Below are 24,663 nucleotides of genomic sequence, written 5' to 3' on the forward strand. Positions count from 1 at the left end.
CTCCTCCAGCAGAGAGGAGCTTCTGTCACCCCAGGCATTGCTTTCTGCCCTGTGGCCACACACTGTGGGCCTCCGGGGCCACTTCCTCGTGCAGCTGATCCCCGCTATTGGAGGAAGTCCCCCTGGACAATGAATTAGGAGTTCTGAACCATGGCGTTAGGGGCAATGCAGGATCAGGGTCCTTTGAGCCTCTAGTCACATTTCCTCCATCAGTTAACAATGCAACCTTGTTTTAGGTGTGTTTCTGCTTAAGGACACCTGGTTTAATAGATATTAGTGATTTTATCGAACTCGCGACCAACAGCACTACAACGGATGCCTGAACAAGGCTTATCTCACACCTGCTTTCTCCGTAAGGCGCACCACAGTCTGCCTGCGCTTGGAACACATGAGAGAGCATGTCAGCACTACACTTCAGGGCCATTTGAAACACCAACATCACCAAGGGAAAGCACAGAAACGTGAAAAATGTGACACTCAATAGAGAATGAAAAGGACACTTGTTTATAGCACGAGCGCTGAAACAAGAAGTCAGACTGTCACGTTGGGGGACCACAGCTGGGCATGTGCACACTGGGCGACTCAAACTTTTTGTCGCTCTGTGCATAACTGCAAAAGGCCATGAAAGCAGCAAGAGTACTGACTCTGGGTTACAAATAAACTTCAGCAAGTAGGCAGGCGAATGAACCAACATGGGGTTTGTGAATAATGAAGACCGACTGTAAGTGCGGGAAGTGGTTGGCGGTGGCGTGACATTTCCGAGAGAAGAGAATTAGGTCAGCATGCCAGCGAGCTCTACCCAGCAATTCATCAACCCCGCCCACCAGAGACCATGCAGGACAGTCGTGAGTGAAACCTCTGTGGGCTAAGCAACACTCCGTACTGTCCTATCTAATCAAATTACCCCACGTTCATTCTGTATTTGGCCTCTCACGTGAACAATAGATGCGTGGCTTTGCTCAATAAATGCAAGATATTTTCTCATTATTATGGTTTTTCTCTGGGTGTTTATTTTTCTAGACCAAGAACGCTCATAATTTTGGGGAGTGCTTGTTTCTCACTTGCCAGCTCTTCAATCCTATTGTAAGAGAATGTTAAAATGCCACTCGGTCTGTCTGAGACTCAGCAGGGCCCCAAAGCTTAGAACAGCACAATCGGTGCCAAGCGCCCCCACGTCCTGAGCAGGGCATGTGGAGAGATGGGAAAACCACTTCTGCAAGCACTTACCCTCACCCACTTCCAGGCGTAAGGGGTAGAAGGAGGGTTTCGGTGGGAGACTTGTCAGGGCGCTATGCTCCACACTCTGTCCCAGGCTGTGTGGAAGGGGCTTCACCTCACCTTAAGTCACGTGAGTAGGCTTTGAAGGGATCACCCAGGGCGTCCAGCATATGCCCACTGGCATCTGGGTCACACAGAAACACGTGTCTTATCGTTGTCAGGAGAACCCAAAGAGGAAGGGCTGTTGGTGACACTGCTCCTGTCTGATTAAACAGCGCAAAGGTGAGTATTCTCCAGGGACTGGACGCGGACTTGGTGACAGGAACCAAGAAGGGGCACCTCATCCCAAGAGAGGGGTGGGCCATCAGACATCTAGAGCTTGAGGGGTGAGGTCTTGCCAGCGGTTAGAGAGCTACTCTCCGAGGTGTGGTGGTGGAGGTGTGTGTGTGTGTGTGTGTGTGTGTGTGTGTGTGTGATGAGTCTACAAAGACTCTGAGAAACCCAGAAAATGTGTCCCTTCCATCCAGGGGACCAGCACATATGACCACATATCAGCCCATAATGACACTTTACTTTTCCCTAATCCGCTCACCCTCTGGGCCGTGCCTGGAACATTCAGAAACAGCATCCCAGGAGTGGCAGAGACCACACATCCAGCCAGAAGCAAGCTTGTACTAGGTGAGGAATTCACAATGTTTTGATTATTGTACTTTACTCCACTGGAATTGAGTAAGTATTAGATTGGACTCAACATTTTGATGCCAAAACCAAGAAATTATGTGTTTATTACCTTACAATGTAATTTAAAAACAGAAAGTCCTGTCTGTGATTTCATCCACGAACTGGAGAAAAAGTTGGGTTTCAAGGGACAGAGGGGAAAAGAATTATATCGATATTTTAACACTCTATCAAGTTCAGTTCAGACAATAATCAGGCTTTATCATCTGTTCTTTTAGTTCCCCTTCCAGACTTTCTACAGCCACAGGAAGTGTTGTGAGCTGAGACACACACTACAAAGTCCGGGCTGGAGAAGGAGGAAAGTCCTGCCTGCAGAGATGTTTCTCAGCACTTCTCATGAGAGCCTTTGAGAAGACCTGATCAATTCTGATGCCTAAGCCCGTCAGGGCTGTACTCCCTCCGAGGGAACCCCCCTGGCGGTAACAACTAAACACACTTAGTTTAATAATTCACACATAGCTTCGAATGTTAGAATTGGAGGAGATTTATAGGGAATCAGAAACAATACAACAACAGCACTGAATTGGGAGGATGGAGGAAAGAGTAACGAGCCAGGATTACTTCCGGGAAAGCCTATGAAATCGGGCATCCATTCACCCTGGGTTAGTGATGGAGCATGAGGAGCGATACCCCAATATCCTAGTTGTTCTGTTAGAGCCTTGTAAGTCCCTCCCCCAAGAAAACAGACAACCAAACAGCTGTCCCTTTGCTTTTGTAGCTCAGTACAGGACGTTCTTAGTGGCTAAGTTTGGTTTCTCACCCTCATGAGCAAACAGCCATCCCCATTCCAGGACTGAACCGCAACCAGTCACTTCACATCTGAGCCTGTTTCCTTACGGTGACACTCCGCGTCAGAAAGTTCACCCTAAGGGCGCCGTGAAATAACACGTGTTAAGACACACTGTGAACTGTGAAGTAGGACGTGAATGAGAGTCATCTTTCTCTGGCAACTGTGCAGATGTGATAACAGTATTTTTAGACAAATGTATCTGGAAATACGATTTGTTTCTGCCAGCTCAAAAGCAGGGCACAATGATAAGGGGGGTTCTTCTTTACCCTCCTCCTCATCTTCAGCCTCTAGTTTACGTCTGAGACATTAGATACAATAATTTTCACTTGCCTTGATGTCCATGAAATGGCCACTTCACGTACTGCAGCTCTTCTGGAATGGGGGACTCCCTGTGACGTTTCATTGTTGATGGCGAGTGCAGTGCCCCTCGGGAGACTCTTTGGTAAGTAATCCCTGGGGAGGGTTGAGAAATGAAGTGTTAGTTTGGCCCTAATCACTGTGGCTCAGTCGGTCCTGGTGACAGACAGTATACGGTCACATAACCCATAAGATAACGGGAGTGCCTTCCCTCTTCCATTTCTCTTACTCAACGTCCGGTGTGTGACATAAAACCCACTTTAGTCCGTGCTTTAAATATGTCAGTGACAAAACCTAGGAACATACAACAAGTGTGAAATCCAGCAATGTACCAGACTGACCCAGGAATATGGCCGCTTGGGACACCTGGGCTCTGGCCCTATTCCTTTGTGAAAAACCACTTTGGCTTTCTGCCACGAATGAATAGTGCATGGTTCATTTCTATGAGAGACGGTACTCATCCCCTACGCTTTCACCTTCACCACCAAAGGAAATATCTAGACATTTCTATCTTTGGCAGGTGACTTAACAGGCTTGTCTCATTCTCTAGTGGTTAATGGTTCTTCATGGCCCTGGTCCTAATCCCTTATTGCCTTCCTCGAACACTCACTTGTTTTTTCCAGCTAAACAATGGCTTTGCTTTCTAGTCAGTGGCTAAGGAATCCTTGAAACCCTTCCCATGTTCTTGCTCTTCTCCTAGGTTTTGTGTGGCGTCCACTGCCTTTTGGCACGTGTTCATTGAGTGGGATGCCCTCTAGCCTGCATTATTTAAATTATCCACTTGTGCTCTTTTCCTTTTAATTTTCCTTGTTTGTGCAGTTGAATTAATGACACTGAAATACGCATAGAGTGCAACTCCATGCTATTATTTGGGACCAGCCCACATGCTCTGCACACTGGTTCTGTTATCTCAGCTCCAACATCAGATTTCCGTTTCCATTCTGACCCAGGCAGGAACTAGAGAAGGCCAGGGCTCCATTCTGCTCCCCTGGCCATGCTTCTGGGGACCAGATTCTTGGCCCTTCCAGGCTTGGCTGATGTTCGTCAGGTTCTAAGCCTCTTGCTAACATACCTAAGCTTATGTCTGGTCTCCAATCTGCTCTTTTATTGCTGGTGTCACTTCAATTATTTGGCGGCATGTGCGTCTGGAACATTACATGGAAACTGAAAGGCACAGAAATCAATCCCGTATGTACAAGTAGATAAAACTCAGAGCTCATTTCACAAAGGATTTCTAAGCTATATTTTTAGAAACCCTGATTGTTTGTCGATCTCTTTCTCTATGTCTGAGAAAGAACATGGCAGAAGGCTTGAGAGGCCCCTGGGATCTCCATAGGTAATGCCACGAGGCATCTGTGACATCCCAGAAAGGAAACTTGCATGAATGGGTCCTTACTCATGTTCATGGCACATGTTCTATAGCTTTCATAAGATTCTCAGAGGAGTCAGGACCCCCCAATTATACACCATTGTTCTACAGAGGTTTCTTAGCCATCTGGGAATGCCCCACATCTAACTACCCCTGAAATCCCAGTAAAAACAAAAATGGGACTGTTGATTCACTTAAAAACAAAATTATTTAAAATGACATATTTTATTTTAGATTTCTATATTTTATATATAACTTTATATATCTGTATATTTTATACTTTACGTCTCTCTATATAATCCCATTATAGAGATAAAATATATACAATCCCATATATACATATGTGTTTTTATATTGTATATCATATACGAACCCCAAGTATCTATATACGAGTATATAAATAAAATAGAGCTGACATGTAGCCAGGCAGGGTCCCCTCTGCCTGTTTGGGTTCCGCTTTCATTTCTGGGGTGCTTCACGGGGCTGAGACACAGATGCCGTCTCCTGTGCAGCCCCCTGCTTACTGAACCTCTCCCTACACCTGTGTAAACGTGTTTATTGTTTCTTTGGGGAGAAGCTGCTGTAGGTTTGTACTGAATCCGTTATTTGTGCTTCTGCTCAAGAGACTATTTCCTCATATTACACACATATATTTTTGTTGCTGCTTTTAAGAAGAGAAACAGTTTCTTGTGACTTGAGGGGAGAAAAAAGGTAAAAAGATATTTCCCTGGATTATACCTTGAACAGGTGTCTCCTCTGTTGAGAATGTTCACTTCCTTCCAATGTTTACATGGAGTTTAGTATACCTTTTGAAGACAAAAAGAGAGAGAGACAATTTGAGTTAACTGTCAACCAAATGTCGTTTAACTGAGCTTTCATGTTTGTTTGTTTGGTTTTTTTTTTGGTTTTTTTTTAATATTTAAGTAATGACTTTGAGCTCTTATTTGTTTTCTATGTCTGGGGGGGTGGGGGATGGGGGAATGTGCTGTGTTGCCCATGATAATCGAGATCTGCTGGCTGTAAATAAGCAGGGCTGTGTCTGGGGAAATGCTTGAGGTCTGAAGCCACGGAAATCTAGAATGATGCCCAGCTAACAAGGTGGCTTAATACTTCTGAGTGTCCATCTTCATCTCTAACATTGGGAAAAATAATAACAACTGTTATGTAGGGTTGCTAATGAAATAATGGTTGCACGGTCCTGGCAGATGGTGGCGGTAATTTCTGTGAATTTCAGAAATAAGTGTTCAATACATGTACAGTAGTTAAATGGCAGTTGCATAGAAGAGACGTGGGTCCTCCTGCAACCTGTGACCACAGGAAATCCAGCTGCTGTGGAGAAGACAGCACCCTTGATTTGGCTTCTTAGCATAAGTTTCATCTCCTTTGTTTGTTGCATGCGCTCACTATCTACCCTGATTCACCAGCTTGACACGTTGTAGTGGGCATACATTTGAGAAATACATTAAACATATTCACCAAAGAGGCCAGTGTCTCAAGCTAATGTATAAAGAAGCTTCTGGTTGTCTCAAATGATAGATCCCTGTAACTATCCATCAAGGCTGGCACTCTACTTTTCATTTTCTTTTTTTTCTTTGGTGAAGCTGGAGATTGTAGCAAAAGATGTAAGACCTGTAGTTTTTATGACTCCTTAGAGAAAAATTCTACAACTGAATCGGTAGCTCAAGGTAAAGTCACTGAATTTATTAAATGGTGCACAAAGCTGTTAATGGCTCAGTCTCTTTGAAGTAATCTTTATAAACTGGAGAATTAATCAACTACCCATGTTTCTCCTTTTCTTCTTTATTTTCTCTCTTAGCTGGAAAGAGAGGCAAGTTTTCTTTGGCCTATGACAGAACGTTCCCCAACAGAAAAGACCCAGGGAAGGTCTGTCAGACTCTGACTCAGACGTAATCTAGCACGGTGGTCTGTTTTTGTGATTTCTTAATTTTTGTTTTAATTTTAAACTTTTTTCTTTGCAATAATTTTAGGGTTATAGAAAAGTTGCAGAGTCAGTACAGAAACTTTCCACATAACTTTCACCCCACCTTTCCTAATGCTAACATCATATATATAACCTTTATTTGTCAAAACTAAGAAATCCACCTTGGTACAATACTTTTAACTAAATGACAGTCTTTATTTTGCCAGTTTTTCTACTAGTGCCCCATCTTTGTTCCAGTATCCAATCGAGGATATCACACTGCCTCTAATTGTTATATCTCCTTCGTCTTCTCTGATCTGTGACAGTTTTTCAGTCTTTCCTTGTTTCCCAGGACCTTGACCATTCTGAAAGTTCTGGTGTGATATTTTGTAGAATGTCCCTCAATTTGGTTTCTTTGATGTTTTCTCATGATTAGACTGGGCTTAAGGGTTTGAGAGGAAAATACCACAGCAAAGTACCCTTCGATGGTACCACATCAGTGAACACATGATATCAACATGACTTATTACTGGTGAATTTAACCTTAATCATTTGGTGTCTGCCAGGTTTCTCCTCAGTCAAGTTACTGCCTTCTCCTTTCTATAAGGTAGCTTTTGGATGCAGGTAACCAAGTCCAGCCTCATAGGGGAATTAAGTACGACCTCTTCAGAAAGGGAGAATCTACATATATTATTTGGGATTCTTCTATGAGAAAGAGTTACCCCTTTTCCTCCATATATTCATTTATTGCATCAATTATTTATATCAGCGTGGATTCATGGATATTTGTTTTATTCTTTGGGTTATAATCCAGTATTATCGATAATGATTTTGTTGCTCAAATTGTTTTCGCTTTGGCCACTGGGAGTATTTTTAGCTTGGCTTGTATCCTTTTGATAAGCCCTGCCTTCTTTCTTTCTTCCTTCCTTCTTTCCTTCCTTCCTTCCTTCCTTCCTTCCTTCCTTCCTTCCTTCCTTCCTTCCTTCCTTCCTTCCTTGTTTTGTTTTGAGGGGGCAGAGGCATTTCCTTACTATTCAGCATTACACAATGTTTCTGGTTCATCTTGCATTTTCCTTCCCCAACAGTGGAATCAACCATTTCTCCAAAAAATTACAGTGCTGTTGGGTTTTTTTAAATACAAACTTTTTGGCCAGAAAACTTGGATTTTAGTACTAACTATGCTACAAGCTAGCTGACCAGCTGGGGCAAGTTTCGCAAACCCTTGAAGTCTCAGTTTCCACAGTCACAAAAGGTAGATGATACTAGCGCCTGTATCACAGGGTTGTGATGTGTACTGATCCAGGTAAAGGATCAAACCCAATCTCTTGAGGGTAAGTTCTCATTGCCTCACTTCCTTTGCTGGCAGAGGTGATGTGTGAGCTATCATTCCCTGAATGGCAGTGCTGCGAGAACTGCTGCAGGAAGGGAAGGCAAAGCTGTATCTGGAATATGTATTACTGGGAAAAAATACTGTTACTCTCTCCATGATAGAGGGCCCTAATGTAATGAATTTACTGCCAGGTTTTACTGGCAGGTTCCCCAAGGGCATGGTCCCATGTTGGGGACTCGATGTTGGTTTCTGCTATTGAGAAGTTGGGCTCTTAGCAGGGGCACTCGTCGCATGAGGCTGAGTGAGGGGGGTCCTTGTTTGTTGAGCCAGCTCTACTGTCAGAGTCACTTTGTTCATAGGCACTCTGAGCAAACACTAGTACCGATGGGAACCGAGACTGGCTGGCATTTACAGGACAGATAATCTTGTCTGACTGTCAATAGCCTCCTCCAGTATGGACACCTTCTGGGGGACATTTTCGACACTATGCATAACCTCACAGCTGCTACCACTTGGCTGGCTTGCCCCTCAAGGGAATGGTGCCATGTGGGCGGCCTTACTCCCCACACTCCAGGTCTGCCCAGTGATTGCCCTGTGGGCGTTTGCCAGGGCTTTCATAACACATCGCTCTCCGCCCCGGACACTACAGAGGTCCTTGGATTTGCAGGACCATAAGAACCAAACGGAGACCAGCCTCCAGGGGCACACCTTATGGGGAAGGGTGGACAGAGGATCTGTGAAGACAAACGGAGACCACGCAGCATGGAGGCTTCCCCTGACCACCCTGTCAAAAAAAACTCTCCCACCTCTCACAGTGACTCTTCTCCACACACCTAGTTTAATTCCATCATAGCACTTACAGTTATCAGAATGTATCTTGTCTATTTATTTACTTGTTAATGTCTGTCTCCCCTACTAGAATGTAAACTCCACGCGGGCAGACTGTCTCTGTCATTTCTGTATCCGCTGTGCACAGACTAAGGCACAGCACTCAATAAAGACTAGTTGCCTCCATGATTCACTGTAACGTCTCTTCTAGTTCTAATATTCTATCATTCACGTGTGTCAATAAGCATTCAGCAATTATGAGGTGTTCTTAGGATGGTCTATTTTATTTCAACTCATCCCATAGTCTGCAGAGCTCAGTAGTTCTACAAGGCTATCATTTTCTGTCAGTCTAGGAAATCTCTTTTAGTGAGACTGTGGTGAGAATAGCTAGGAACTTTGGAATCACGTGTACATCTGGGTAATGATGACCCAATAAGCATTCCTCAAATGCTTGCCCTGTTCTCTCTCTCTCTCTCTCTCTCTCTCTCTCTCTCTCTCTCTCATACACACACCCAGCATGGCATTTCTATTCACAGAATTCTAGGAGGGCACAAGCATGCCCCTTTGGCCTTGTGAGAATGGGCCTTTGTCACCAGGGACAGGACCTGGTCCCCGTCCAGTGCAGCCCTGGTCAATTCCTCAGCTGGAGATCAGGAACAGGGACACACTGTTGTGTCTGACCCTTGTGTCTGGGTTATCTTAACTCTCCAGTTCCCATGTCCACTTGACCCGTCAGTGTCACTGGGACAGCAACCAGTCGTCATCTGCTGAGTCGTTTGAGGTCCAGTCGACAGTGGATGTCCTCAAGCCTTCCCACCGGTTAGCAATGGAAGCAATTGTATACAAGACTGAGCTGCCCACAGGGTCACTGGCTGGGGGCCATTTGAAGGGGTAGTCTTTAGTTTCTGTTTTAACCGTAAAAAGACCAAATGCAATGCATGAATTTTTATTGTTTATGATATTTCGTTTAAAAAAAAAGCCTTATAACTTTTTAAAAACAATTGGGAACATCTGAATATGGATTCGGTATTGGATGATGGATGGTACTACGTAGAGACCTTCTAATACTTTAGGTGTGATAAATCATATTGTCATGTAGAAGAAAGCTCTTAGTGTGAAGTGGTGTTTAGGAAAAAAGTATCAGAAAAGTATGTTTAAATGTTTCAGGAAAAAAAAAAGATACACTAGGGGCCGGCCCGGTGGCTCAGGCGGTTGGTGCTCCATGCTCCTAACTCCGAAGGCTGACGGTTCGATTCCCACATGGGCCAGTGGGCTCTCAACCACAAGGTTGCCAGTTCTACTCCTCAAGTCCCACAAGGGATGGTGGGCTCTGCCCCCTGCAACTAAGATTGAACACGGCACCTTGAGCTGAGCTGCCTCCCAGATGGCTCAGTTGGTTGGAGCGTGTCCTCTCAACCACAAGGTTGCCGGTTCGACTCCCGCAAGGGATGGTGGGCTCTGCCCCCTGCAACTAAGATTGAACACGGCACCTTGAGCTGAGCTGCCTCCCAGATGGCTCAGTTGGTTGGAGCGTGTCCTCTCAACCACAAGGTTGCCGGTTCGACTCCCGCAAGGGATGGTGGGCTGCACCCCCTGCAACTAGCAATGGCAACTGGACCTGGAGCTGAGCTGCACCCTTCACAACTAAGATTTGACTTGGAAAAAAGTCCCAGAAGTACACACTGTTCCCCAATAAAGTCCTGTTCCTCTTCCCCAATAAATTTTTTTTTTAAAAAGATACACTAATATACAAATATGGATAAAGCAAATTTGACAAAATTATTGAAGCTAGGCTGTGGGTACCCAGGTTATCACTGACCTATTCTTTCAAATATTAATAGTTTGAGCATTTTCATATAAAGTTGGAAAAATCAAAAGCAGACTCAGACACGAGAATTCAAGCTCTGGCATTTACTACCATGTTTCCCCCAAAATAAGACCTAGCTCTTATTTTTAAATGTTAAATTTTTAAATTAGCTCTAATGTGTCTTTTGGAGCAAAAATTAATATAAGACCCGGTCTTATATTAAAAATTATTGTAAGACCAGGTCTTATATAAGACCAGGTATAATATAACATAACATAACATAACATAACATAACATAACATAACATAACATAACATAACATAACACCGGGTATAATAGAATACAATATAAGACCGGGCCTCATATTAATTTTTGCTCCAAAAGATGCATTAGAGCTGATTGTCCAGCTAGGTCTTACTTTCAGGGAAACAGGGTAGCTGTGTAATGCTAGGCAAATTACTTAAATTCTCTGTACCTTAGTTCTTTCCATTAATAACATAATGCTACCACCTTTGCTGTTTTTTAATGAGAAATAAGCTTTAATGTTCAACTCAGCAAGCAGTTTTCATAGAGCCCATTTTTTATTAATAGCTCTAACTTTTAACTCATATCTCCAATTTTGATTTATTGTTCCGACGCATTTTCTTCACACTTTATCTTGTTACAACTCACCCAAAACTTCTCTGGCATACAGATCCCTAAGCCCTTTCTGTGATCCATCTCTTTCTATTTGGTTCCTCCGATTCCTGATGAATGTCCAGCCATTGGAAATCGTGGACCTTTTTCTGTTAGTTGTCTCCTAGTCATGTCGGAAGATGCTAGAGTGGGCAGATGCTAATACTCATCCCTCATACTTTCTCCATCTCAGTGCACAAAAGGGAGCTAGGAATCAGAGCCAATTAAGAAAACCAGGCTCAGTGCAAAGTCTAACGTGGAGTCCCAACCTTGACTGCCTACTCTTGGCATAACCCAAAGAGCTCCCTTTCCTCTTCCAGTGCAGAAGGGGGTCTGGGGAAGCATGGCAGCCCTCTCTCACCTCCTGAAGGTTGGGAAACAAGTTGAAGAAATAATGGAAGAAACTGGAAGTCCCCATCTGCTCACTCTGCCCACTGCCAGAGAGAGGAAACTGGCTGCATTCAACAGCACACTGGCCCCTGGTCCCCACCACAAGTTATACTGAGGACATTTCACCCCAGGTTCGGGTCTCCAGAGTGCCTTGGCTACTCTGGCTCAATTTTTCCATTGTTGATGATAAGATGGCCACTGGAGGGGGTAAGGAGAAGCTCTGTGGGGGAGGAATTTCAGGACAACCAGGGAGTAAAGGAGATTACCACGGGGACAGAGGTGGAGAGCATGTTGGCCTAGTAGGGGAGGTGTAAGAACTGAGCAGGCAGAAAAAGAAAGAGGACAAGATGGTGATGAGTTACAGGGGGAGGAAAAGAGAGTGTGATGGAGCTGCTAGGACGGAATGGGGCAGCTTTTCCGCTGGTGGCTGAGCCCCAGGAGAAGCCAACGGTAAGGAGGGATGGATGATGGGACGGTGGCCTGCAGGGTGAGACAGCAGCCCAGCTGAGACGGCCTCTGCCTGCCGGTCCCAGGCCTCCTTTCCTCTTCCCTGCCCCCCGGCTGGCTGTGAAATGGAGATACGTGCATGAAGGACACGCAATGAGAAGACAAAAATTTGAGATACTGGGCACAATGATATATAATACGTTGATTTAGTGTTATTGTTGTTGTTGTTATTTTTCTTTACTCTATTGTCTGTTACTTCTTTTCCCGCCATCTCATTTTGGGAGTGCATACATTTAGGGACTATGGACTGCCCGCTCTACTAGGTATCCCCAGACATGCTACCCAGGAGAACCCTAAGAGTGAGACATCGCAGAAAAGGTGCTTGGCACCCTTCTGACTGCCTTGAAAACCAAGGCAATGAGCCAGTGAAATGACAAAAATTCTCTCTGTCCTCTGGCAATTTATAGCTTTAATATATTCCCATTCTTCGAAAAAAGAAAAGAGATTGATCTCTTTTCCCCAAATTCTCAACTAGGCGAGGGAGAGAACAGGAAAAAAAATTAAGTATTTCACATAGACAAAAAGTATCTTGTCAGTTCTCCGTTTATGCTTAGGATCTGAAGGAACAATGGAGCTAATCAAAAAGTAGGCGGGCCTATGAATAGTCTAAGCCCAGTGAACACTTTTGATTTGATTTGATCATTACGGACTGTCCCAGAAGAGGGTGGAGATCTAATTTCCTAACTTTTTGTGAGCTGGTTTATATGGATATTGGCTAGCTCAATGTCTAATCAAGTTTCTGTAAGATCTTGATTAGATATGTCACACTGACTGTATCCGATTTGGGCAAAAATGCCTAATAGACAAGGACAGGATAGAAAGGCTGGTGTTTAGAGTTGGCACTCGACCAAGGCTACCCACAAGTACATTTTTCTCTGTCATCTTGGGCACTGCCGCTTCATGTCTTGGACTCTGACCCTGCAAAAGTGGCCTCAGTGTACCCTTCACATACTTACTTCTGTGAACGCTTTGTGAACAAAGAACGAGCCGACCATTGCAAACTTCCTGGAAGCCGACACTGTGCGATCTACCTGTTAGTTACTGTTAAGTAACAATTTCTCCATATGATCTCTGGGGCAGCCCATGGCCAAGCTATCACAGGATATAATGTATGATCCTTTTGCTCTGACACCATATTACCTTCTCCTGTTCTGAAAACTCAGTTATCTTCAAAATACCTTTTCTTATTAAAATAAAATAAGAAAAGATCATTTGCCAAAGCTGCAGACTAGCAATGGCATAGCATTTGAAGTGGGACAAGATTGGGACCTTAAAAATGTTTATGTTTCTCCTTTCCAATCATCAACTACAGTTCTCATTCCCTCTTACAATGTCAAGGAGATACACAGACAAAATCCTGCTTAATATCAGTCAGTGTCGTGTTGATTTTTAGCAGGGGAGCTCCGTGGCGTGCTGCAGTCCTGTTCAATGATTCATCTAGGATTTGGAGACAGCAGTGTTGGCTCTGTCACTGATATTCTTGGTCATTAGAAGATGTCTCCCAGAGTTAATGCAAGTTAAAATATCTCTTTTTCAGAGAGCTAAAAAGGGGATCTGCAGACCCATTGGAAAATGGTCCTCTTGCCTTTTCAAATGCCCAGGAACTTTCAGAGACAAAGATGTTACACGTGGCCAGAGCTTAACGTGTTTCTTTTGAACCATCCTTCATGGTGGTAAATCTTTGTCCTTCAGTCTGGCTTTTTTGGGAAATAGCCTGAAGTCATTTAGAAAAAGTCTGGCATGAAATAAGGAGGGCAGTCATGCTGGTGGTGAGTACCTTATATCTGGTCAGAAGTAAAGCAAATAAATCAAGTAGAGAGCGTGGCTTCTTGTCACTATGCTTTCTTCCATCTTCTCTTCGTGGACCTGAGTGATGAGTTCCATAAATGTCGAGGGCAGGTCGGACAAGCAGCCATCTATCCAGCGGGCACATTATGAAGTGTATCATGGAAGCAAAGCTCACTGGATAGAGAGACGGCTTACCCTGCTAGAAAGAACATCAGTTTTATAGGCAGGCTGACCTGGGTTTAAATCTCAACAATCAACTGTGTGGTCCTAGAGAAATCATTTAAACTCCCTGAATTTCAGTTTCTCCACCTATATCATGAAGAGTTTTAACGCCTGTCTCAAAAGGTATTATGAGCGTTCAGTTAGATGATTACATGCTTAAGGGACCTGATATAGCGTCTGCCACAAAACAGGTTTTCATTCACGGGGGTGATGGTTATTCCTCTACCTCCAAGTCCCACTCGGTCAGTTCTGTCCTTGGAGAATAATTCCTGTGGCAGTTCCCTGTCGTCCGCGTCCCACACTGACACAGCACGTATCATCCTGTGCTACCATTTTCCGTCCATTTTCTTAGTCTCCCCTAGTAAGTAGTGACCTCCCGGAGAGTGGGAACCTGTTTTGTTCACATTTTTATCTCCGCTACCTATCTAAGTGCCTAGGTCATAGACGACTGATGGTGGAATAAATGAATGAACAGATAAATGAAAAACTGAAAACATCTCTACTTGCTGGGATAAAGACCTAAGCTGTAACAGCCAGGAGACCAAAAAATCCAGTGGCATATTTCTCTCTTTTGTACCTGTTTCCAGGTGAACTGCCTGCCAGTGGGGCAGCTCTCCTCCACGTTGTCACTTAGAGAAGAGTTTCTCGCCTGTATTTCTCCCCCTCCCCCGAGGGCATTATCTGTTTGGTGAACTCTACACCCCCTCCTGTGGCCACCGGTGAGTAGAAGAAAAGTCACACAGAAAAGGCATCACTGATAGGAGGCCCAGGCTTTGAAAGGTTCCATGTGATTGCTGCTGACCTGATACATTCCTAGTCACATGACACAGCTCACTGTAGGGAGGCTGGGAAATGTAGTGTAGTCTTGCGCCCTGATATACATCACAGGGAACCCCATTTCCCCAGCTTCCTTGTCTCCTGGCTTTGGATGAAGTTCGCATGGGTGGAAGACAGAAGCAGAAGCTGAGGCAGGATACCCCCCCCCCCCCCCGGCCCTGCTGCCTTTGCTGTGTGTCCTCCATTGCTCTTACCTCCCGCCAACAGCCCTTCTCTCCATGGTCTTGGCTCTCCCAAGACACAGCCATCGTGCTTCTGTCTTTTGCCTCCTTCCTTTGTCCCTTTAACCCCAGAGGTAAGGGCAGCTTCCAGATGCTGCTAATTTCTGGGTTATCGCACCCTCCCAGGTTTATCCCTCTGTTCTTTCATCCCTCGTAAAACCAACTCCCTGTAGGCAATTCCCTCTTGTTGAAAGACCTGGCGGGGATTCTGTTTTCCTGACTGGACCCTGACTGAAATGCATAAGAGCAGAATGGGTTTTTATGTATAATGATGTGTCTCTAACCCAGTCTACCCACCCTTCTGGCCACCAAATATCCATGTATATTCTTCTCACACGTAAAACACAATCACTATTGAGACAATCCAAAGTACAACCCAGTTTCTGAATTAGGCCCAAAGTTAAGGACGTCAGGCCATCCTTTAGCTCTTCATAGGTCAGTAACCTATCAACAAGAAGACAATTTATTTGCCCTTCCTCCCCCACCCTGTACACACACATTCAATATATAGCAATGAAGCCAGAATAGGACAACTGCAATAAAAACTCTCAAACGAAAAAGGGAAGGTTGGAGAACATAGAGCAGTCACTTCCAGAACAAAGAAAATCACGCAGGGCAGACCTTGTAACTTCTCACTGCCTGGCAGGTTAGACTCTGGCTGTGTTCTGTTGTAGAAACTCTTAACCATTTTCCTCTGCATCCTCTGGCCCCTGCCCTTGAGAGTTTCTTCCTCATGGTCCAGTGTTCTCTGGAGTCAGACCTCCCCTGGTAGTGACATAGCTTTTACATCCCACTTCTACTTGTGAGAATCTGGGGCAGTTGCCTACAGACCTGGAAGTTCCGGGCTTTTGCAAACCAGTGTTATCATTTCTTTGGCAGTACAATTCCACTGGCTTCTACTGAGTTCCATATGCCAGAAAGTTCCATATGCCACATGACACACAAGTCCTTTCCTCCATCCCTCAGCCTCAGTTTGATAGCTACACACGCTGAAGCCTTTTGAAACAACAGGCTGGGTTAAAAGGCAACATTTTCCATTTGATCCTTAGTGACAGATACCTTTGTTTGACTAGGAGGCCTTACCAGGTCTTTGCAAAAGGTTTTGAAACAGAGACCTCTCTAGCTATCTGGGGCACAAGTAGGATGGTCATATAATTTATCTTTCAAACGGAGACGCATTTGAGCGTGTAAACAGGGCTGTGCCAAGGACTGGCTCGAGGAAACCCGGTCTAGAAGCAGTTACCTTTTCCAACACTTTGAATACCCTAATCCCTGCACGCTCGCTTCCCTTCCCGCTTTGCTTGCCCACTGGCTAATCCTTACTGGAGCCCAGTTTTTCTTGAAATATCTTCTGAGGAGCAGCCAACACAAACTAATCCCCTAGCTCTTTATAATCCCTTCCTCTTGAGTTACTGGCTTGGTAGGTATGTGGCCTCACTTCCACGTTATAGATGATAACATCTTTATTAAATATATTCCTGGGCATAAAAAAAGTCAACTTTGCAACCTGAAAATCCACTGCTGTTATCAGTCAACATTCAGTGCAAGAAACAAACATCCTGTCAGGTGTTTTAAGCAGAATGGAATCCAATCAGGGGCATGAGTGCTTATGAAATTATTGGACAGGCTAAAAGTACAGGAGCTAAGGAGCTGCAGTTCAGCTATAAAATCCGGCCACAGCAGCTGTCATCAGGGGTTCCCTGCTACTGCCAATGTCGCAGCAGCCCAAGTCCACAGGGCTGATGATTAGATACTGGAATGTGGAATCTGGCTGCTACAAAAACCCTTATTTGCTGGAGCCCAACTGTCAGCTACCCCACCACAGAGGGTGATGTCTCTTCTGTCCCCTCTCCACATCTCCTGCAAGAAATCTCCGAGGCAACAAGCACCTCAGTGACATCCAGAACCCTCAAGGCAAGGAGTCTGGGAAATAAGTACACAGAGCAAACACCAAGATGGGAGTAGGTGAGATTAGATGTATAAGAGATTTACTAGGGAAATTGTCTCTGAGCGGCAACGGGGAAAAAGCACAAGGGTGCAGGTAGAGCCTTCAGACTCCAAGGCAGATCAGATGATACCTGTACAAGGAGAGAAGGGAGGAAGGATTGGGTAGGAAAGGCTCACACTGCAGGTCTAAGGAAGTCTTGGCCAGGCCGATGGGGAGAGTCCTCAGCAGTAGCTGTCTGTTCAAGGAACCCCACATGGGTGGCCAGGCCCTGGGACCCCTGGTGTGCTTAGTCACTGGCTGCCAACCACGGGGGTAGTGTGGTCTTGGCACACATGCGGTAGATGCAAATGGGGGGGTCGGGAGCTGTCCAGCAGCCATGCTCCCTGCAGCCTAAGCAGCACCCCTCCCCGGACTCCCCGCAAGGGGGTAGAAACGGTGCCAACCACCAATACCTCGCACGGCATCCTTACTGGGTGTTCCTTCAATTATGCCCTCCCCACCCCCCAACTGTCCCTCTGAAATCACTTGTGTTACTAAAATCAAGAAATAACCATTTGGCTCTTGTTTTTGTCTTATCCAAACGTTTAGGGGGAAAAAATCCATCAAAAGCATTATGTAAAAATAAAACTATTTTAATAAAAAAATCCTTTAATCTGATTAAAGAAGGCACAAAATGTCAACTTAGATGAATACACTGGGTAACCTTTCTAGTTCCTGTAAAATTCTTGGCATACCAGCACAGATGGAGCGGCCTCACACTCTGAGTTTTGCTGTAATGCTTTTTGTAAGAGGACTTTTCATATACATATAAAAGTGCAGTAAGTATAATATTAGCTAGTACTTATTAGTATTTATTATGTACTAATAATTTATCAAGTACTTCACATACAGTAACAGATTTAGTTGGTGTCATGGCCATCATGCTCATTTCACAGAGGGGAAACTGAGGAAGGCTATGCAGCACACCCGACAGATGAGCAAACTAAGACTCAGAGAGACGAAGTCCCGTAGTTACAGTGAGCCACAGACCCAGGACCCACGCTCAGGTCTGTCTCACCCGCAAGCCCCTTCTCTTTACCCCTGCACCCCTGAGGGTCACTTCCATCACCCCAGCACTGCAAGGAGGGATTCTCCCTAGAGCCATCAGAGGGAACGTAGCCCTGCTGACAACTTGATTTCAGATTTCTATTCCCCAAAACTGTGACATAATAAACATTTTTTGTTTTAAGCCATCCAGGTCTTGGTACTTCATTAGGGCAGCCCTAGGCAGCTAATATAATCACTATTTATACGCGCGTGTGGTCATTACATGTCAGGCACTGTACTAGTCTACAGAACCAAAAATAAGACACAGAATTTACAATCAGGTTCTGACGACAGATGTTTAATCCACAATTACACAAATACATATTTATGGTTGTGATACACATGAGGGGTTCCCTAGCATGGAGAACCCGAGCTATGGCCTTTTCTGGGGGTCAGGAGAGATTGAAAAAAAGGAGCTTTAAATCTGACACTAAAAGGGTCTCAGGATTTGGGGAGAGGGCTTTGATGAGCATGAACAAATATTCTAGCTAGAAGAAACAGCTTGTGAGGTCATGAATGTAATAACAAAAAGAAGGAGGCATAGGGAGAGGAGAAAGCTTGGAGCCTGATTATACGAATAAATGTCCGTCTTCTAATTCCAAGTTCTTTGTCCAATTCCCACCTCCCACCCCACTGGTCCCAAGGATCTGTACCATGAAGGACCAGTCTTAGCCAGCAGAGTTGATAACTTGTACCACTTAGTTAGGTTTGGATTTGGCCACTCAGAGGCCACCAATATCCTGCTTTGTTCAGGTCTCAGTTTTAGGAGCACCGCTGGGAAGGCTGATTGCCGCTTGCTTTGGGCTTAGCTGCCATTTACCCCAACTCAAGGGTGTCGAGACTGTTTCCTTAGTTTCAGTCAAACAGTCTGTAACGTCAGCTGTAAGGATCTTTTTCCAGTGTCTTAGACTTCATACTCTGAGCTCTGCTGTACGAGTAAGGGAGTGCCCTGGTACAGTACAAAAGGAAGTGATTGATAATCCCCATCACCGCAGACATGGAACCATCAGGGCGCATATACAGGCCCTGAGGTTGTATACACTGGGCTTCAAGTCTCAGTTCTTTCCCTTTCACCCTAACCTTCCCCTTGGGCTTTTCATGGGCAAGATGGAGAGTAAAAGAATAGTGTATACGCTTCAATTTAAAATCCTTGTGAGGATTAAATAAAAACCACGTGCAGAGTCCCTGACCCTCAGTAAGCACTCACCTGATGTTAAATAGTGTTAATACTATTATTAGCGTTAATTAAAGACTGCTACAGTAGGGGCACGCTTTTAGACTTTTAGGTGACTAAGTACGTTCCCATATTCCTCGTAATCAAGACCAAGCACGGGTAAGTGATTAGTGGCTGTGTGGTTAATTAACTGTCTTCAGTAAAAAGGAACCTCGGAGAACTGTGCACTTAAACAGCTGATTGCAATACAATCAGCTCTATTACACAGAGGCTCTCATTGGAGGCCCTCTGCTTTCCGCGCAGAAAAAACAGAAGTTAGAGAGCAAAAAGATCACCACTCCCCTCCTTTTTAATTAGAAAGCACTAAGATGATGAAAATGGGCAATAAGACTCTGCAGTCGTTAAGTGTAATTCGAGTAACGCGAGCCCGGGGACCGTCTCCATCATTATTCCTCCCCATAGCGGAGCGCGATCAAGAAGGAGCAGGTCAGTGAGGGGTCATGCCGGAGTGACATCTCGGCTCGGCCACCTCCTGACGGTGGGACACTGTCGGGCACTCAACCTTTACTGCTCCTCAGTTTCCTCACTGGTCAAAAGGACGGAAATAAAAGCTGCCTCTCAGCGCAGCAGTGAGAATAAAAGGGGGTAATGTGATGGGTGGGGGTAGTGGCCACTCTGTGCTGAGATTTAACACGTCCCGCATGTGGTCGGCGCCCCAGGCACATCCACCTTTGGTGTGATTTGGGGGAAATCGAAGCATCCAGCCCAGATTCTTTCCTTTGTGAGATCATGGGTCAGAAGAGTTTGGGAGGGGGTGTCAGATGACACCTGCCTCGTTTTCTGAATCCAAGGTTAAATCTTCAAAGTCAAGGAGGTTGTGTGAAATCAGGAACAAGAATGTGTGGAGAGGGGGTAATGCCGCTGCTTTGAATATTTGAGGTCTTAAGATAGAGTCTATGCAATAGGGTTGCTGTCCTGGAGACACAGTCCACTGACAGCCACGCAATAAATAAAGGACTAGAATGCAATACGGTAACTGCTATAATAAAGAAGCACAAAGAAAAGAGCCTGCCATACTGCTTAGGAGGATTAAAGAAAGATTTTCCTAAGAGATACTGGATGAGCAGGAGCTTAAAGGATGAGGAGGGGTTTACCAGTTGGACAAGACGGGAAGGCTTCAGAAATGGCGGTCGTTATGTTCGTGGATGGGAAAGCACCACTGAGAAGCGAACAAATGTGTCAGTAATAGCAGTGCGTCTCCTTGCAGAAAGCCGTTGTCAGTTCCTGACTTCCAACGGTTTTGAGGACTGTTAGGATGATTTCACACCAAGGTTCGTGTTTATACGCTCCATCGTGCAGCTCAGCTCCCTTCTCCTCTCCATTCCCCACCTGGAATCTGAAGGGCCCTCATGGAAAGAGAGAGAAATGTCAGGTAGTCACGTCACAATAGAGGCGGTGTCACAGGTCCGGTCACTGCGGCGTGCAGAACCACAACAGGGAATCCCATCTGGTGTCCCTTTGGCCACCAGTGTGGAGCAGTAGCTACCATTTGACCTCTAATCCCACAGGGGTAAAACACCTCTACTTCCAACGGGAAGCATTACTACCCCACTATGATGGCACATGCCTTCTGGTAGGAAACCTGCAGCTTTGATCATCACACAACTGGTCACGGACCACGTTTTATCTCCCAGCGTGTTTTCCTCCGGCCCTTACAGCTGCCCCCCACACTGGCCACAATCACCCTGCCGCCAGGCATTCCCGCATGTGCTGTCAGATGGCGTGAGCCCACTGAATGCAGACCAACCTCTCACAGGCACATCTGTGAACTTAATTTGCCTTTTATGCCCTGCTTGCTATTGGGGTAACAACTGTGCCCACATCACAGGATTGCTGGGAGGACAAAAGGAGTGAATATACACGTAAAGTGTTTAGAAGACTGCCTGGCTTATCTGATGAAGACTCCAGAAACTCAGGTGTTAAAACTCTCCTCATCCTCATCGTTTTTTGTCCTCTGGCTGGCTGAGAAGAATTGAATAACACTGAGCAAAGCGGTGAGTAACTACAAAAAAGATAGGAAAGAACATAAACTCCTGAAATATAGTTTGTCTAGTGAGACAAAGGGCTAATTAGCACTTCAGAGAATAGATTGTGATGCCATTGTGCTATTGGAAACGGTGGTCTGTCTTCTCTCTCTTGCCCTTCCCCAAATGCACTGTACTTGCACAAGTGCTAAGAGACCCAATGCTCTGTGATCATAAATTATCACGGCATCAGTAATGGCTCTAACCCAGAAAGAAACCAGCAATGTGAAAACTAGTATTAAATAAGGGCCGGGGTATGAAGGTAAGGAAGGAAAGAAGCTGCAAACTGTATCAAAATAATGGGTTTAACCAAAAGGGAAACCACATGATGAGAAAGATTATAGTGGTGCAGAAGTTGAACTGTATAAAAAAAGAAAAAGACAGAAAGAGAGTTTCACTGACAGTGAGGCAAAGGATTTGCTGATATGGAAGAAGCCGGAAAAAGCAGTAGAAGTGTTTCACTGAAAACCACAATTTTCAGTCATTTGGGGGTGTGTTAAGGAAGAGGGGGCCACAGATTTCCTAGGACTCAAACAGGGAGGAACGAGGAGCAAAGTTCAGGCAAACAGACAGCGGCGTGGAGGAGACCAAACTGGAGGCAGCAGTCAACCCACTAACGAGGTTTAAAAGTGAGGGGCTGGGAGAAAAATTAGCATAGAAAAGCCAGCCCTGAAAAATCAAAGACAATGGTATACCAGAGACGAAGAAAGATGGCTTTAGGAGCTGATGAAAGGAAAAAGTGTGCCGCAGGAAGGAGGAGCTCTCAGAGTAGTGTCATGAAAAGAACTCCCTGAGAAATAATGGTGCCATTCAACCGTACGGATGGGGGCCTGTGACGGGCCGTATGCTGGATATGTGCTGGACTCGGAGACATTAAACAACATGGCACCAACCACCGTAACCCTAACTGGTCGTGCAGTGTCTGGCACCCCTAGCGACGCACAGCAGAAAGTGTCAGCTTCTCCATTGGTTTTGCAGAAGACAGTTTATTTTACTCTCCCAACAGCCCCTGGGGGGCTAGAGGGCCGATATTATTGTTTTAATTTCACACCCCGGGACGTGCAAGCCCAGGGTGAGAGAGTCAGTGGCCCATTTGGCACAGAAGCCAGGTGCACAGTAGGACTGGGGACCCCGCCTCCTGACTCCTGCTCCCAAACCTGTGCCAGAAGCTGCCCCGTAACTGGTTATCAGTTGTGTTGATGGGACCCAGGGCATTTCCTATGATGCTTATAAATCCATATTTCCATTTTTTTTCTTGCTTCTAGGACATTATTCCTCTAAGAAGCTTGAGGCATTTTACACATTTTAAATTCTGAGTCATTCAGTCCTTCTTGGGAGATACAGAATGACGTATAATTCCCAAGTGGTAGTGCAGAATGGAAAAACAGAAAGCTATCAGTTCAGATTCCTTATTTAAAAAAAAACAAAAACACCCTCTGACCTCCCAGTAGGCAAGTAAATGTGAATCAGTGATGAAATGAGGTTAGAACTAATAATGAAGCCCGAACATACTGAGAGAATCCCAAGGAAGAACTCAAATATTTGTATGCAAAGCCATTTGTCCAAAGGGTCTCAAGGCCAAGAACAGGAAAGTGAGGCCTGACGACACGGAAAAGTCAAATAAACAAGATCGGAATAATGTCGAGGTTGGACGCAGTCCTGGAAAATCTGTCTTCACAACATGGCCAGTTTCTTTTTTTTTTTTTTTTTTTCCCTTCTTTGTATAATTGCATTTTTCATGCCACGGGGTATAAATTAATTGATTTGGTTTGTCAGAAACTCATATTTTCAGGGCACGCTGGTTGTAACTTGCCTTCCTAAATTGATGTGTTTGTTTTCACAGGTTTGGTCTGTACTTTCTAAGAAGAACTAGATCTATTTCAGAAGAGGAAGTAACATGTACATAAATGTAAAATGGCTTCTCTTTCTAAAAATTCCTCTCTCTGACTGATTTCATGATTTCTGCAGCAATCTGGACCGTTCCTTCTCATCCCCTCCTCCACTCGACAGCTCTCCTTCAGGGCCCTGGATGGCTGCCTTGCTTCCCGCCTCGCATGTGCAGGAGGGTCTCCAGTGCCACCCGCTGCCATCCACTCTCCACACGGCCAGGAGGGAGACGGTTTTACGTGCAGCTCTGACCACGTCATTTCTTTCTTTAAAATATCTCAGTGGCTCCTCACTGTCTTCATGCTAATGCTCAGGTCCCTGAGTTTGATGCACAGGGTCCTTCAATTTCTCACACTGCCCTTATCGCCAGGCCTGCCTGTGTGCTTCCTCGTGCTAGGACATGGCAGGTTGTCTGAGCGGGACACTCGTTCCTCCGTTTTCTTAGTCCTGTGAGCTCCTACACACCCCTGTATCAGACACACCGCCTATTTGTTTCTCACTTCTCTCTCTCACCCTTACACTAAATGTTAATTTTCTATTTCCTTGCCTATTGCTTTTACTAGAGCACTACTAGGCAATATAACATGCACCACAGAAGTAATTTTAAATTACCTAGTAGCCACGTTTTTAAAGTAAAAATAAAACCCCATGTAATTAATTTTAACACATTTTAGTTACCCCAAAACATTCAAAGTATCATCATTTCACCATGGAATACATATAACATTATTAATGGGATATTTTACATCCTTCTTTATATACTAAGTCTTAGAAATCCAGTGTATCTTTTATACTAATCATCTCAATTTGGATGCTAAATTTTCATCAGAAATACTTGATCTCCGCTTATATAGCATAAGAGTTCCAAAAGAAGACTCACGTTCTCAAGTGTTTCCAAGCATACTTAAAAGTTTCCTGGTACTGGAAGTGAGTATTAGTTTTTAAATGAAAGCTCACTGAAATGAAGGACAGTTCCCAAATTCAGTCCCTCAGTTGCATTTCAGGGGTTCAATATCCACAGGTGGGCAGGGGCTGAGAATTGGGCAGCGCCGTTCCACGCAGTAAGGTCCTTCCAGTTGCACAACTCCGGGGGCACCCCCTCACTGCATTTTGTCCTGTAAGGGGACAGCCTGAGGGCACAGACAATGTCTCTCTCACCCTCACGCCCCCAGAACCCAGGATAGAGTCTGGCACACAGCAGGTGTTCAATACAAGTTTGCATAAAGGGATAGTTGGGAATGTGGGTTCGTGGTGAGGGCAAAAGAAGTAAGTGTAAGCTGGATGCTCTTCAGTTTTCACTGAAACTGTGTGAGGATAAAGAAGCTCCCATGCTCAGCGAGATCAGTCAGACAGAAAAAGCAGAGAACCATAGTCTTTCACTGACATGTGGTATATAAACCAAAAGCAACAAAAGAAAATGACAAACAATTGAATGAACAAAAACTCTTAGACATAGACAATAGTTTACAGGTTACCAGAGGGTAAG

The 24,663-nt window shown here is 44.9% G+C and overlaps 1 long non-coding RNA gene across 1 annotated transcript; it reads left to right on the forward strand.

Annotated features, from left to right (window-relative positions):
* Positions 1–2,715: 2,715 nt before the first annotated feature.
* LOC141568132 (uncharacterized) lies at positions 2,716–24,663 on the forward strand. The gene is made up of 3 exons (XR_012491161.1): positions 2,716–3,188; positions 21,095–21,260; positions 23,134–24,663. It is a non-coding gene; the product is annotated as an uncharacterized LOC141568132 (long non-coding RNA).

Source organism: Rhinolophus sinicus, linkage group LG13 (genome assembly GCF_036562045.2).
Source record: "Rhinolophus sinicus isolate RSC01 linkage group LG13, ASM3656204v1, whole genome shotgun sequence".
Classification (NCBI taxonomy): Eukaryota; Metazoa; Chordata; class Mammalia; order Chiroptera; family Rhinolophidae; genus Rhinolophus; species Rhinolophus sinicus.